The sequence below is a fragment of the Antedon mediterranea genome, chromosome 3 (genome assembly GCF_964355755.1).
Source record: "Antedon mediterranea chromosome 3, ecAntMedi1.1, whole genome shotgun sequence".
Classification (NCBI taxonomy): Eukaryota; Metazoa; Echinodermata; class Crinoidea; order Comatulida; family Antedonidae; genus Antedon; species Antedon mediterranea.
The window spans coordinates 20,911,285-20,928,089 of NC_092672.1; the positions used below are offsets into that span (position 1 = coordinate 20,911,285).

At 29.8% G+C, this 16,805-nt stretch overlaps 1 long non-coding RNA gene across 1 annotated transcript; it reads left to right on the plus strand.

Annotated features, from left to right (window-relative positions):
* Positions 1–4,992: 4,992 nt before the first annotated feature.
* LOC140043701 (uncharacterized) lies at positions 4,993–16,603 on the plus strand. Its single transcript, XR_011844358.1, has 3 exons — positions 4,993–5,034; positions 11,554–11,622; positions 16,254–16,603. It is a non-coding gene; the product is annotated as an uncharacterized lncRNA (long non-coding RNA).
* The last annotated feature ends 202 nt before the right edge of the window (positions 16,604–16,805 follow it).

Below are 16,805 nucleotides of genomic sequence, written 5' to 3' on the forward strand. Positions count from 1 at the left end.
GATGAATATTATTTAATAAATTTTTGATATATTATTATTATTATATTAATAAAAAGATATTTGTTAGTATAAATTAAAAAATATAGATATAAGGAAGAAAAGCAAAGAGATTATGGAGCGGCTGTACCAGAATATACAACACTAAGTATTGTAAAGTTAATATATTAAAAATTTAGGCGATCTTGTCAAAGGTCAAGCGCCTTCAGCCTGCCACGTTTCGATATTCAATATTGAACTTGACCAGGTACGTACTTCTCAAGATCCAGGTCATAGAAACTCTTCTTCAACAACAGCAGCACACGTGTGGCATGATGGCTCATCAAAAAAAAAAAGTTCTCAAAATGAAACATGTATTTATATGGGGTGAACATGTTGTTACGTTTGTTACCGGTTATATTTTATGGTAATTAATAATTTATAGAACAGTGAATGTTAGGAAAAAATGGCGAAATAAATGTAAGGGTACACTCAGCTACTAAACTATAATTAGGCCTAGGCTAAATACTACGTACTAGCTAGGCCTAGCCTAGGCCTAGCTAGGCACAAGTGTCTGTAGGCCTACTTATGTAGGGTGATGTAGGCCTAAGGCTATACTACTAACTACTTTCTCTAGGCCTAGGCCTAAATACTAAATACTACTAACTAGGCCTAGTGTCTGTCTATAGGCCTAGGCCTACTTATGTAAGTTGATGTAGGCCTAAGTAAGGCTATACTACTAGACAAAAAGGGTGCTAGAGTAATACATAGGAGGAGGAACAGGTAAGGCTGGACCAGGCCTAGGCCTAGTACAAGTTAGGCTTATAGCTAGCTAGATACTGTTTAGGCATAGCCTACTAGGATCATCATAATAGCAGTTTTCATACTGGAATTACGGAAAAAGGTTAAAGGTTTCAAGATGGTTTTAGGCCTGGGGTTAAACCATATAATATTTATATTATAAATAAAGGAAGTAAATTCATTGGTTAGTGTTCATTAAATATCTTTGTATCAAAATTGATTAAATTCACAGCGTTAATGAATGGTGGCACAGAATAGTTAGCTCTTGTTAAGAAAGCTAATTGTAATACTTTACTCTCTGTCCAAATTAGCTATTAAATCAAATCAACATCACAGGCAGAATGGCAAAGCATACCAGGTACACACACACACTCACATTTCTATTTTTCTAAGGACACAATTACAACTCCACTCCCAAATAAGACTTTGTTTATGTAGAGCATCTTGTGTATATGTTTGTCTTGTGAACCTAGCTCTGAGGGTCCCTAATGATCAGCAATTTTTTTGTTTTAATCTTATGTGGGTTCATCCCACTTTTATTTCCATACAACTGTTCTCTTTACATATATTTTTCACTATACACTATACATATCATTATATTTACAATGTTTGTTTAATCATCTGTTTACATGTACTTATTTAAAGAGTTTTATTCATTTGTTTACATATTATCACATTGATTACATAGCTTCCTCTTTTTAAACATATTATCTGTAACACATTTTCATTAACAAGCATATTTTTTTTCTTACATAGTTGTTTTTGATTATTTCATCTACCACATTTTCATTTAACAATGCATATTCTCTGTTATACTCATTACTTACTAAATGTTTACTGTTAACATAATATTGTTCTCATCCTTTAACATTAATATTAATATTTTTGTTCTTTAATGTTTACAAAACTTTTATTTCCAGCAGATTATCCTTTTTTTGCATCTATAACTTCTTAAATTTTCATTTAACTTTTTACTTTCTTCTCTTATGTGGATTCATTCCACTTTTTTTTTACTTATTTTCTTTAAAAAAAAACTATTTCCATATATTATTTTGTTTATACATACATTATCATTTAACCACATTGATTACATAGTTTCCTCTTTTTATACATATTATCTATAACACATTTTCATTAACAAAGCTTATTTTTTCTTACATAGTTGTTTTTGTTTTTTAGTCGCGTGGAAGCGAATCTATAGTTCACTATGTCGGTCGGTCGGTCTGTCTGTCTGTCTGTCGGTCTGTCTGTCGGTCTGTCTGTCGGTCTGTCGGTCCGGTATCACTATGCGTTTTATCGCTTTATGACCTTATCTTGATATCAGTTTAATCTAGCTAAATCAATTTTTCACAGAATATTCCTTATGGCCAGGAATCGATGTGGTTATGATTTCACGGTGCGCAATAAAAAATTACGCGGTCTACGCACGATTTAACGAAATCACGTTTGTAATCATATCTTAACAACCATGAATCACAATTAAATAAAATTTGGTACTCATAAATTTCAGGGCATAAATCATCATATGGCAATACAATTACGTGCGTAGCGCATGTAACGCATGCGTACGCGCGCCTAAAATTTTCAAAATTTATTTTCGATGAAATAAGAGTACGTTTCAGGCAATTTTAAGCGTTTACAAAATTGCCATGAGTGCGCAGATTTTTGCGCGCGCACTGCGCGTTAAATGTTATTGCGCACTCTTTTTGCCCGATTTCTGTTTTCTTGACTTACTTTTCAACTCGAAATTACGTTATACGAGCACGTCAAAAGTGACAGGCTACGCACGTGTAAATTAAAAAAATATAAATGTTTTTAAACATTTCAACATTTTTAAACATGTTCAGTAATTTCGGTCAGTATAGTTCACTATGTCGGTCGGTCCGTCTGTCTGTCGGTCTGTCTGTCTGTCGGTCTGTTTGTCTGTCGGTCCGGTATCACTATGCATTGTAGCACGCGACTTAATGGCTGTTGGCCTTGTTTTTCATCTACATGCATATTTATTTCATACAATTATAATACGTTTATGTTTAATAATCCATCCCATGGGTTTGTCCCATTTTATTTTTCTTTGGATTTATCTATGCAAACATATTTTCATTTAAACAATGCATATTCTCTGTTATACTAATTACTTACTAACTTTTTACTGTTAACATTATATTTTCCTCATCCTTTAACATTGATTTTTTGATCTTTAAATGTTTACACAATTTATTTCCAACAGATTATCCTTTTTTACATCTACAGTATAACCCATCAAAGTTTCATTTAACTTTTTTTTTCTTATGTGGGTTCATTCAATTTTTTTTTTTACTTATTATTTATTCTATTATTTTTTTATACATACATTATCATTTAACAACATTTATGTTTAATGATCCATTAAAAAAATTAGACATTTTTTTTTCTTTTTAACCATTTTATCATTTCAAAATTCCACATGCAGTAAGAATGTGCAAATTACATATATATATACCTATAATATGAAAGCTTTGATGAAAACACTTCACCACTTAAACCTAAACCTTCTTATCCTTCATCATTTTTTTATCATCAATCTATAAAAAGCTTTTCACATTTTGTCTTTTTGTTTTCAAATCATCAAGGTATACATATTTACAAAACATACCATATAGTAGCAAGAAAAAAAAAAAACATAATAGATTCATCATTCATGGTATCTCATTTACATATTTTCTTCCTTAATCTGGTTGAGCATATACAGTATACCTGCAGATTTACATATTTCTTATCTTTTTTTCAGATTTAAACATTTGTAGGAGATTGATTTTTTTTCTTTTTCCAATAAACTTAATATCTTTACTTTATAAATACAAAATGCTCCTAAAGTGTATAATTTATTTACGTAATTATTGTCAGTTTCAAATAAAAGTCTTTTGAAAGAAAAAACAGGAATATGTATGCTTACTGCTCTAATTATTTCGTTTATCTCTCTCCATAAACATTTTACTGTTATGCACTCTACTAACATATGTTTATCATTCTCAATAACATTGCATGTGTCACAACATGGGGAATTTACAAGTCTCCACCTATGTAATCTTTCATTTGTTGGCAATATTCTGTGCAACAATTTAAAATTAAAATGTGCTAGTTTTTTTTCTTTAAGACCAGAAACTTTCTTAACCCATATTTTTGTCCATGGCATATTACCAAATATGGATTCCCACTTAACCTGTGCCGTAGGCGTAATATATTGAGCATCTATTATGAATCTATATAATTGTCTAGACGTCATATTTAAGACCTTATTGTTTGTAATATGTATATCATTTACATTAATGTCATGTGTTGATTTTAAAATACATTTCCATTCTTTTGGAATGGCTTTCAATGTACATGAATATTCACTGATCCAATTTTGTGTACATCTTAACCTTCTTGTTATCTCTATCGCAGGCTTAAACACATTATTATTTATTACATCATATCTTTTTAAAAACCCTGATCTAATCCAGTTACAGTTATATAACGGCTTCTTTTTAATACATATAAACTCATTACCCCATAATGATTGATTAATAATGTCATCATAGCTTATTGGTTCCTTATTTAATCTATTATTACAAGCATTAGCTACTGCTATAGACTTAATAACTCAGCTGAGAGGTAAAATGGTGGTACGGATATATTACACGGAACTTTTGATAAATTTGAGGTTAATGATTTTGGGCCTATTTTTTCTATATAAAATGTAGGTAAACATTTCCATTTGGCATCATCGTTTTCATACAGTCTCCTGTGCCATTTAACTTGGAAAGATATTACCTGAGATCTGAATTCTACCATTTTTAGACCACCTTGACTGTAATTGGCACACATGGTTTTTCTTTTTATTTTCTCTTTCTTAGTTTCCCAAATGAATTTAAAAATTAATTTATCCACCTCTTTTATTACTTTTTCTGGTACTAGCAAAATGCTGGAATTGTATATAATTTTTGAGAGCGCTAATGTTTTTACAATAGTAATTCTTCCAAAAAAAGTGAGGTGTCTTTTCTCCCATGTTTTTAGGGTATTTTCTAATGCGTCTATTTTTTCTTTCCAGTTCTTTTGATAACAATATTCCTTATCATGTCCAACATAGATACCTAATATCCGAATTGGTGTGGATGTCCAAGAAATGTTACCATGTGTGTCCTGCAATGATCAGCAATTGCTGGATGGATCACCCTCATTAAATATGGTTAAAAAAAAATATTAAAAACTGTAAATCAAGAAAAACAACATAAAAAAGTAAGTCACAATGTGTACATCATCATCATTTCATAGCCTTTGTCAGCTTATTGATCATGTCATCTGGACTGATTTTAATAATATTTGTTTTTCTCTTTTATTCTCTATCTAGAAAATCATGGCACTTTCATCTTTTAAATCCCAAAAAATAAAAAAATTATTATAAACACTCAACATGTATAGAATTTGTCAAATTTTATATAAATATTTATTAACATAGTAAATAAGTCAATACAGTAATTGTGTCATATTTGTTGTGATTGTTTGTTATCCAAACATGATAAATATTTGTATACATTACCTTTTTTTTATACATCATTAATGATCATAACAGTTTAAATTTGTAACTTTATCATATAGATTTTGCCTCTTTCACTGTAAATGAATTGATAAAATGCACTTTGTGAAGTGAAACAAATTAATGTAATAAAATTCACTTAATGAAATAAATTAAATCAATAAATTTAAACTCGGATTACAAATACTGCCACCAGTGTCCCAACATTTGAGATCACTTCTTTCTTGGGGCCTGTTTCTGCTGCATAAAAATAACCGGTTAAAATCGGTGTGAATAAATTAAAATCGGTGTGAATAAATTAACTCCATTTTCTTGGCAGCAGAAACAGGACAAATTTGTGGTAACCGGTTAAAACGCAGCGCAAAATCACCGGTTAAAAACACCAATTTAAATCGGTGTTAGAACGCCGTTTAACCGGTTATCGCTGAGCAATTCTTAGCTGCAACACGAAATAACAGTTATTTGATTGACAGTTGTGACCCCGGGTCAGATACCGTCGCGTACCATGTGTGTTTTCCTTGTGGTTTTGACAGTCGAACGAAGAAGTGAACGTGGATGAATGAAAATCACAACATATGTTATTCAGTTGTGGGGGGAAGATGTGGGGGGAAGAGAAAGTGCGGGCAAGTATGGCAGGCAATAGAAAAGATTCACAGATATATAAGAGCATTTTTGCGAAAGTAAAAGAGGAATTCGGGGTGGAGTTCCGAACTACCCAAGCTAAACACGCTCGCGAAGGGTAGGCCTATGGTCCTATAAACACCAAACGGAAACAAAAGGGACTCAGAATGTTGCAAATACCTACCAAACAAGAATAGATAATGGTTAATTAATTATGAAAACCCAAATTTTATAGCAAAAATCGTCCGAATTTATGTTAAAAACAATGAATTTAGCAACAAAAACTGAAACCAAACGAGCGTATTTATGGCACGCCATTAGTGCCTTTAATAGGAGAACAATGAACAATCTGATTGTTTTACATAATATAATTTTTTAGAAAAAGGTTATCAGAGCCTTTGATAATATATTAAATATAATTTTATTAAGCATAGAAATGTGTTATTATTTATTTAAGTACATAAATATACGAAATAATGTTCAATATTCATTGTTCTATTAAAGGCACTATGTGCGTGTGATGTTCTATGACTTGGATACTCTCGTTTGATTTCAGTTTTTGTGGCTAAACTCGTTGTTTTTAACATAAATTTGGACGATTTTTGCTATAAAAGTTGGGTTTTCATAATTAATTAACAATTATCTACTCTCGTTTGGTAGGTATTGCAACATTCTGAGTCTTGTTTTTGTTTCCGTTTGATGTTTAGTAGGACCGCGCTCGCGAAAGACAACAAGTGTTCAGCTCAGGTGGGAAGGGAATCGGGCAAGATAATAATTATCCTAGGCGATCGGGCGCTGCACGACCCTCCCCATGTTATTGAAGGTGCCATGAGAATTAATGTAAATTAGCGATGGTAAGTAGGCTTTACAAAAAACAAAATTTGTAGACCTGGAGACAACATTTTATTATTTTAACATGTTCGGCGATATCACACACGTGTGTACTGAGCGTCGATGTAAACAAACAGCCAACTTACTACTTCCGTCTGAGTGTATTGCATTTTGGGTAATGATGATGTTTTGCTCGACGACCACCCATTGTAGATTTAATCGGTTATTTCGGAGCACAAATTGAGCAGAAACGCGGTCTTTGTTATTATTATCTATTTTTAATCTATTTAAAAATAACCGGTTAAATTGCGTTATGCAGCAGAAACAGACCCTTATAAATACTGCCACCAATGTAAGCTTATTTGTTATCTTTGCTGTTCTATATTTGTAATCAATACAAAGGTTAAAGTGTAAATATTACCTTTTTATGGATTCTCTTCCTACAGTGTTGAGCCTAATCTAATACTGTTTTACTTAAAGCCCCATTCCCTACGTTTTTTAGATCTAATTTAAGATCACAAACTATATTTAATGTAAAAATAATACTATATGGTCCTATTGCGATAACTTTTTTCGTCTTTAAACGGTTAAAAATGTGAAAAATAAATCGATTTTAATAATTATAGCGGCCCGCTATAAATCCCAAAATGCATTGCGCGCGGATTGATATTACCGATGTTTACCAGCTAGGCCTACAAAACTAAGCCTAGCTAGGCTAGGCCTGAGACCGTCCACGAGAGGTCGATCGCCGCGAGCTACTTAGGTAGTGCATTGTTTCTCACTTTTTATCATAATTTACCATAAAACGTACATTTAAGACAAGGAATGACATGGTTTAATGTTTTTAAAGTGATATATATGTATTATTTTCCAAAAAACGTCCAAAATTGCAGGGAAGGGGTCTTTAAATTGTACAAAGGCTTCTTAAAGCTTATTCACATGTCTAAATTAGACGGAAGTTTTTCAATTCAATTGTTACTTACAGTTTTGCTGAAAGAAATTGATAGGTTGCAAATTTAAATTGATTTAACAAAGTTACGAATGTGAATTGAGTGATTGTTCCAAATGGCTGGAATGACATTTAAAAAGAATATTTAAGAGAGTTACAGTGGAAAAAAGGGATACAGAAAGTGGGGAAATCTCTTCTTTGATTAATAAAGTATTACAGACCAAAATGTTTCATTATTTTGTGTTTTAGCCTAGAGGGCGTTTTTAAGAATTGTGTTGTTAATTGTTCAAACATTTTAAAAGATTACTTTGTACTGTTCATATTTATTTTACAGGGTGTGAGTGAGTGTAGCTACTGTATGACACAAAGTACAATGTTATTGAACTTCCTTCAATATAGATAGCTTGTAAACAATTGACTATTATGTAATTTGCACATTTTGAGCTATGCTGTCATGTGACTATACAATCACTCAATCAATTTTCAATCAAATCATTAAATTCATTTTTAAACATTTTATTTGATTAATTTATTCATCGTGTGACATGATCAAAAAGAAAAATCAATATGCATCTGTAGTATAAGATGCTTTTATTAAAATGTCATTATAGCACACGGCAGAATTGGAAGTAATGTTTCACAATAGTAAAAAATAGTTGAAATGGTAAATCATACAAAATGAAAAATCTATACAAAATTAACAAATCAGGATAAAAATTTATTTGACATTGACATTATCTTTATATTATGACCTTTGGATTTTCTATTTATTTTACCTTGTCTTTAACCAATATTACATTTGAAATTGTAGGGCAATGATAAAATGAAAGCAAACATTAAATCATGCGACTTTGAATACTTGATTGACGCAGACAATTTATAACAATTCTTGTCCAGTATTGGTCTTCACTATTTTATGTCTTTAAAAGTAAAATGTTCACTGTAGAGTATTTGTATGTAGCTGTTTAACAATTCTTGTCCAGTATTGGTCTTCATTATTTCATATCTTTAAAAGCAAAATGTTCATTATAGAGTATTTGTGTTGTAGCTGTTTGTCATGTTGGTTTACCTGCTTATCTTTACAATCTATTAGTATGTTAAACATTTTGTACAGTAAAGAGTTAAGTTGTACATTTTACCCAGTTGTTTCTTGTCTTTATTGAAAATGATACCTTAATATCAGTGGTACTGGTGTCACACAGTGCATCCAAAAAGAATAAACAAAAACAACAACAAAAGTAATTAAATGAACAAATTGAACATTAAACTTTTAAACTTCTAAACTTCTTATATATTTTTTAGTGAATTTATTTGTTCATTTCTAATTAATAAAGTATCAAATACATTCTACAGTATTGTTTTATACCTGTTATATCATGTTGGTTTATCTGTGGCTTTCTATTTAATAAAGTGTAATACAGTATTGTTTTATACCTGTTATATCATGTTGGTTTATCTGTGGCTTTCTATTTAATAAAGTGTATCAAATACAGTATTGTTTTATACCTGTTATATCATGTTGGTTTATCTGTGGCTTTCTATTTAATAAAGTGTAATACAGTATTGTTTTATACCTGTTATATCATGTTGGTTTATCTGTGCCTTTCTGTTTAATAAAGTGTATCAAATACAGTATTGTTTTATACCTGTTATATCATGTTGGTTTATCTGTGGCTTTCTATTTAATAAAGTGTATAAATACAGTATTGTTTTATACCTGTTATATCATGTTGGTTTATCTATGGCTTTCTATTTAATAAAGTGTAATACAGTATTGTTTTATACCTGTTATATCATGTTGGTTTATCTATGGCTTTCTATTTAATAAAGTGTAATACAGTATTGTTTTATACCTGTTATATCATGTTGGTTTATCTGTGGCTTTCTATTTAATAAAGTGTATCAAATACAGTATTGTTTTATACCTGTTATATCATGTTGGTTTATCTGTGGCTTTCTATTTAATAAAGTGTAATACAGTATTGTTTTATACCTGTTATATCATGTTGGTTTATCTGTGGCTTTCTGTTTAATAAAGTGTATTAAATACAGTATTGTTTTATACCTGTTATATCATGTTGGTTTATCTGTGCCTTTCTATTTATTAAAGTGTATCAAATACAGTATTGTTTTATACCTGTTATATCATGTTGGTTTATCTGTGGCTTTCTATTTAATAAAGTGTAATACAGTATTGTTTTATACCTGTTATATCATGTTGGTTTATCTGTGGCTTTCTATTTAATAAAGTGTAATACAGTATTGTTTTATACCTGTTATATCATGTTGGTTTATCTATGGCTTTCTATTTAATAAAGTGTAATACAGTATTGTTTTATACCTGTTATATCATGTTGGTTTATCTGTGGCTTTCTATTTAATAAAGTGTAATACAGTATTGTTTTATACCTGTTATATCATGTTGGTTTATCTGTGCCTTTCTATTTAATAAAGTGTAATACAGTATTGTTTTATACCTGTTATATCATGTTGGTTTATCTATGGCTTTCTATTTAATAAAGTGTAATACAGTATTGTTTTATACCTGTTATATCATGTTGGTTTATCTGTGCCTTTCTATTTAATAAAGTGTATCAAATACAGTATTGTTTTATACCTGTTATATCATGTTGGTTTATCTGTGGCTTTCTGTTTAATAAAGTGTATCAAATACAGTATTGTTTTATACCTGTTATATCATGTTGGTTTATCTGTGGCTTTCTATTTAATAAAGTGTATTAAATACAGTATTGTTTTTAGCTCTTATATTATGTTGGTTGGTCTATCTATTTTAATAAACTGTGTCAAACATGATGTAAAGTAAATTTGTGTTTGGTTTATCTGTTGGCCCTGCCTGTTGTTTGAACTTAATCAGTCATTATTAGGGTTTACCTGAGGTACCTTGATACACCTTGTTTGCTTTACCTAAAATGGTAATTCACATTGGTTTGTAGTTCTAATCAACTAAATGATAAAAACAAAACAAACACTAAGTCACGCTATGTTATAATTTGTATAGAATCCATTGAATTACACTGGTTATCACTATATAAATAATGATATAAAAGTGTTTGGTCTTCTGTACAACAACCACTTGCATTCAACTTTTGAAGAGGAAACGTTGCATATTTTGGATTTATTTTATTTTAGCATTGCTCCACTGTAAGTGTACATAATACTTGTAGGTCTAGTAATATTATAACATTATTTGATAGAGAAAGCATTGGTTGAAGAAATTGTTGATAGAAGAGACATTGTATTATACATTTACTCTATTTCAACATTATGTTATAACATTATTTGATAGAGAAAGCATTGGTTGAAGAAATTGTTGATAGAGGAGACATTGGATTATATATTTACTCTATTTCAACATCATGTTATAACATTATTTGATAGAGAAAGCATTGGTTGAGGAAATTGTTGATAGAGGAGACATTGGATTATATATTTACTCTATTTCAACATCATGTTATAACATTATTTGATAGAGAAAGCATTGGTTGAAGAAATTGTTGATAGAGGAGACATTGTATTATATATTTACTCTATTTCAACATCATGTTATAACATTATTTGATAGAGAAAGCATTGGTTGAGGAAATTATTGATAGAAGAGACATTGTATTATATATTTACTCTATTTCAACATCATGTTCAGTACTTGTACCGTATTTATATTTGTTGCTTTCAATATTAGAGGGAGGTGTACTTCTATTAGGAAAAGGTTGATTTAAAGCCACAATAGACTGTAGATGATCCTAATGATGTAGGAGAATAAACCAGCAATTCCATTATTTTGTTTTTGCCCTTTTTTCAGTTTAGCAGAATAACAATGGAACGCCTCAGGAAAAATCTTCTATATCTTTGTTCATTCAATGGTATTCAGGTAGGCAAGTTTACACTGTTTTAGGACAATAGCATTTAACCAGCAACAATTAACTAGCAATACTAGCTCATTAGCAACTTAATAAATTGTTCTATGCAAATGAATTAAAAGTGACAACATGGCGGTATAACAACAACAACAACTTACAGTGCCGCCATAATGGATCAAAATAATAGTAGTGTAGTAGTGCTTATAAATACTGTTTGCTCATTTGATGTGATTGTTTTGTTTTATTTATTTGACCATCATGATGTCAATACAAAACATACAATACAACATATGAAAGATGAACAATGCTGGGCAGGGGCAGCTTAAGTAAACATTGCTGTAAATCAAATGAGCCAGCTACCCTTCATATAAAATGCTGGACAGGGGCAGCTTAAGCAAAATACATTGCTGCCGGGCATTGCTGTAAATTAAATGTGCCAGCTACCCTTCATATAAAAATAAATATTAAAAAAAATTAATTTCTATAAAAATATGTGTACAAAATTAATGTAAAAACAAAATTTAAGACAAGAAGAAAAAAAAACTTATAAACATGGAATGTACAGTATGTTGTTGTCTATGTTTACTATAGTATATGTATTTTAATGAAAAATGTAACTGAATGCATATTGATCTATATGTTTTATTTCATAGATTGCAGAGGAAAAAACTGCTGAAGAAATTTGCCAATTCATGGCTAGCAACAATGCTGTCAACATCAAGAACCAGGTATACATCAATTTGTTTTCCTTTGTAATGAATTTACCTTATACATTTAATAATCTAAATAGCAATCATATCGATATTTTTAATGATAGACTTGGTTATTTTAAGAGGACGATGATGTGTTCACTTCTTGAACAGTCTGCATAACCTGTTTTAATTGAAATTTTTTATGGCATGCCAATCTATGTTTTATATATATATTTATATATTTTATCTGTATTTTATTGTTAACCGTTTTTGATGTTGTATTGTTTTATGTTTCAAACCTGTTAGTGGCGGTATTTATCGCTGTTGGTTTTAATTGAATAAAATAAAATAAAATAAAATTTGATAATACAAACCTTAAATTACATGACACTAATTAAAGTGCATCAATACTAATTTGTTTTTAAGATCTTTTATAAGTGTTCTCTGGTTGCATATTTGCAGTTAACATTCACACTGATTGTTAAAAGCATCATATTTGTTTCACTTCTTGAGCATTTTTTAGTGTTAAAAAGTATATTGTGTGTTTATATCTTATCTTAGATATGTTAGATGGTTTGTCAATATAATTTAGTACATTAGTCTTTCAGTACAATTTGCTTAGACAATTTTATTGGCTAATACCCGATTTGAATAATGGCTTGGTAACCCAATCCCCTGTAATTGTAATTAATTTCAGAATCTGAACAATGATATATTTATTCATCTGTTGAACAAATAACTAAACAAACTTCATAAGAAATATATACATCACTGAAAGAAAAATACAAGGCACAAGGCAGTAAAAAAAAAGGATGAACAGGTGTCAAATACTTCTATCCACTTTGGACCCATTGTACAAATAACAAAACATAAAAACAAAAATATTTAGGATATAAAAATAGCTGAAATGGTACTATTTTCAGTTTCATGTATAAAGCACACAGATGCAACATGCCATCATTTAAGACCTGGCCACAACAAGCATAATGGAGGTACACACCTAATTGGTGACAGTGGCTAAGGCTGCTTTTGTGCTTTCCTACATTGTCATTCATGCTTATATTAACAAATAATGCCTATTTTTCTCTCTCTTTTGAATATAGATTACTTTTTAAAGGCACATAATTTAGCTCATCAGCTTTTGTATATTTGTTATATGAACAAATTTCACACAGCAGTTTCATTTATTAAACTTTATCACTGAAAGATAAATACAAGGCAGTGAAAAAAGTGATGAACAGGTGTCAAACACTTCTATCCACATTGGACCCCTTGTACAAATAACAAAACATAAAAACACAAACATTTAAGATATAAAAATAGCTGAAATGATTCTATTTTAAGTTTCATATCACATCATTTACAACCTGGATTTCACACAGCAGTTTGAAACAAACAATTCAATTATCCATTTATAAAATGTACCATAACATTAACAAATTGACAAAACCTAACCATTTAAAAAAAAAAAAAACCTAAAACATGGTAGAACACTGGAGGCCTTTTGTTTCCCCTTCCACCACCAGTCCCTGTGGCTGATTGTTCAAACTTTATATGATCATTTAAATGATCATCCCAACATAGGTATGATGCTATTTTGACACCAAGATTAGTTTGTGTTTTCTCAAAGATACAACCATTCTTCTGATATAAATATGTGATGAGATGTTTATCATGTGATATAGAAATAATTTGAAAATTAATTTCTCATGTTATTCCATTGAATAAGAACATCAATGTCCATCTGCGGCAAATGACAGTCATCAATGTTAATGGTTGACTTGTAACATTTTCCCTATTTAAAATATACGTCATGAACCAATCATGCACATTAATTTAGATGTTGGTGCACTACCCACTGATTCTTGAGGCTGACATCAAACCCTATCAGCTCAAGCTCTGTGTTGTATACAGATTTAACCACCAGACTAGTGACTGTTTTATTACTACAGTATTACTATTTTATTATTGTATTCAATTATTCAAGACCCAACAGTGTATCAAAACACCAATACAGGATCAAAATAAAAGTACAATATAACATATTTACATGATAAAAATATTAACATAATTAAAAAACTATTCATTAAACATTAACAATTCAACAGATTATTCAGGTTATTTAAAATGACATTAAATGCTGTATAAGTATTAATGTGTAAGTGTTACAACTAAAAATATCAATGTTAGGAAAAATTTAACTAGATCATTATAAAGCTCTGTTTACACTATTAAACTTTATGTGACAAAAAAATGTGATTTGCCCATATATGGACAAAATGATGCCATATCACCACCATATTTGGGCAAATCACCACCATATTTGGGCACATCACACATTTTTTTGTATATCTAGTCTAGTGATAGTGTAGACATAGCTGAAGTTGAGCAACATGACAGAAAGAACTGTTTTTACTATATAACAGGCACAGAACATGAGTTTTAAACCGCCTGATTATATACTGAAATTTGATTAATTAATTTGAAACAATAAAGATGAGGAAACATAAGAATATTTAAATTACAAATAAATTGACATTTAGTCCTTATGACACTCAAATCTTAAAACATTAATCCTCTCAACATTTTAAAAATTCTATAAGAATAATATTTAATATAATGTTGTTTTACTCTACTATCACTTTGTTCTATATTTATTTTACTGCATGTTTGTGTCTTTGTTTTTCTGATTCTGAAATATTTAAAGTTATTGGTGAACTCTACACAGTAGGCACATTGTAAATAAACTATAGAAAGTGATACCAAGAACTATGTTTATCCTCTTTCTTTTAGAGAATCAAGAGGGATTTTGTGGATGGATGTCCTCAATAATCCTCATTATGGGATTATTTTAAAAATGTGTTAGCATTGTGAAAATAAACAAACCATGTTCACAAGAAGAAAATGTTGTGAATGAAATCATTAAGATTAGATTTGGGTTATGGCTGGTAGATGGTATACATTACAAAAATAATAAATAGTAAACTGAATCAACAAATTAAACTTGTATAAATGATGGCAAATACTCACAATAAAAGCTTAAAAAATGTTTGCTCATTTGACTGGCACATAATTAGTATGTTATGTTCAGGCCTAATTTATCTAATTTTCTTTAGTACCGTACTTGACTACAGTCGGTATAACATAGTATAATAGCAATAATTCATGTTATTCTTTCAATGAATGTGAACATACTGTCTGTTATTATTTCATAGATCCTAAATGTATATCAAAGCAATGCTGAAAATTCGTATTATACCGTATTGTTTTTGTTATACAGATATTAAGTGTTAATTGATTAATTTTATTAGATATATTTTTGACACAGCAAAATAATATGATTGTAAAAAGGTGATGTTATAATTACACTGTCAATTGTGTATAAAATAGAAATGCCTACACACAAACACACACTAATCAGTAGGCCTAAATGATTATCAACAAGTATGCCTATTACAAGTTGGAGTGGTGTAATTGAATAGTGAAAACCTGTTATTAACAGCTACAACACAATTTGAAATTTAAAATAAATTTTCCAGATTTATAATTGCACTGTAAAATAATACTATAAAATTGTTCAAAATATGTAGGATGAAGGTTTATTTTAAAATAGCTTTTAAATTCTGCCCAACTATTTCAAAATAAAATTGATTATAGATGATATAGTTAGTATTATCTGTTTAATATTTCAGAATTCAAGTATACCTTGATCATGAGCATAAGCATAGTTTATACAAACAATACATTTTACAATGCTTTATAGAAATAATCATTTAAAGTTGATTGTTAGTTATTAGAAAAATATCTTTCAACATTGAAAACAAAGTAATAAACTGTTATCAATTAAGGATATTTATTTACAAGATTATTAGTAATTTTTTTTGTTTAGATATTAAGGAATAAGATGTACATGTTTTGTAACTTTGTTTATTATTTAATATTTTCAATAGAATGGCACTACAGCGTTGATGTGTGCTGCTGTTGTAGGTAATGCAGCCATCTGCCATCAACTTATTGATGGTGGAGCTGATATTAACCTACAGAATAAGGTAAGTAATACACACATTTTTTAAATAAAATTATTGAACCTTCAGTGAAACAAATCAATGAATTGAAACTATTGTTTTAGAATTTATATGCTACCACCACTATAACTTTAGGAAAATCATATATTATCTCTTAGTGTACGTGAATTCTGTAATCCGATTGGTCAATATATGAGATATAATTCCGTATTACGCCCATTTACTCAGTCAAGTGGATCAGAAGGGTAATATATCCCGTATTACCTGTTTGATGTTTCTACGCGCGCGGTGTTTATGTATTGTATTTTTGTCGTTGAGCGCATGCGTAGTTGTGATTTCAACCATCGAATATGAACCAGTCTCTTGTCCAATTGCTTATAATGTGTACACTAAGAGATAAAATCGTTGCACCCTACTATAATAACACAATACTGTTGTGTATACTGTATATAGGTCAATATAGAAATGATGTAATAA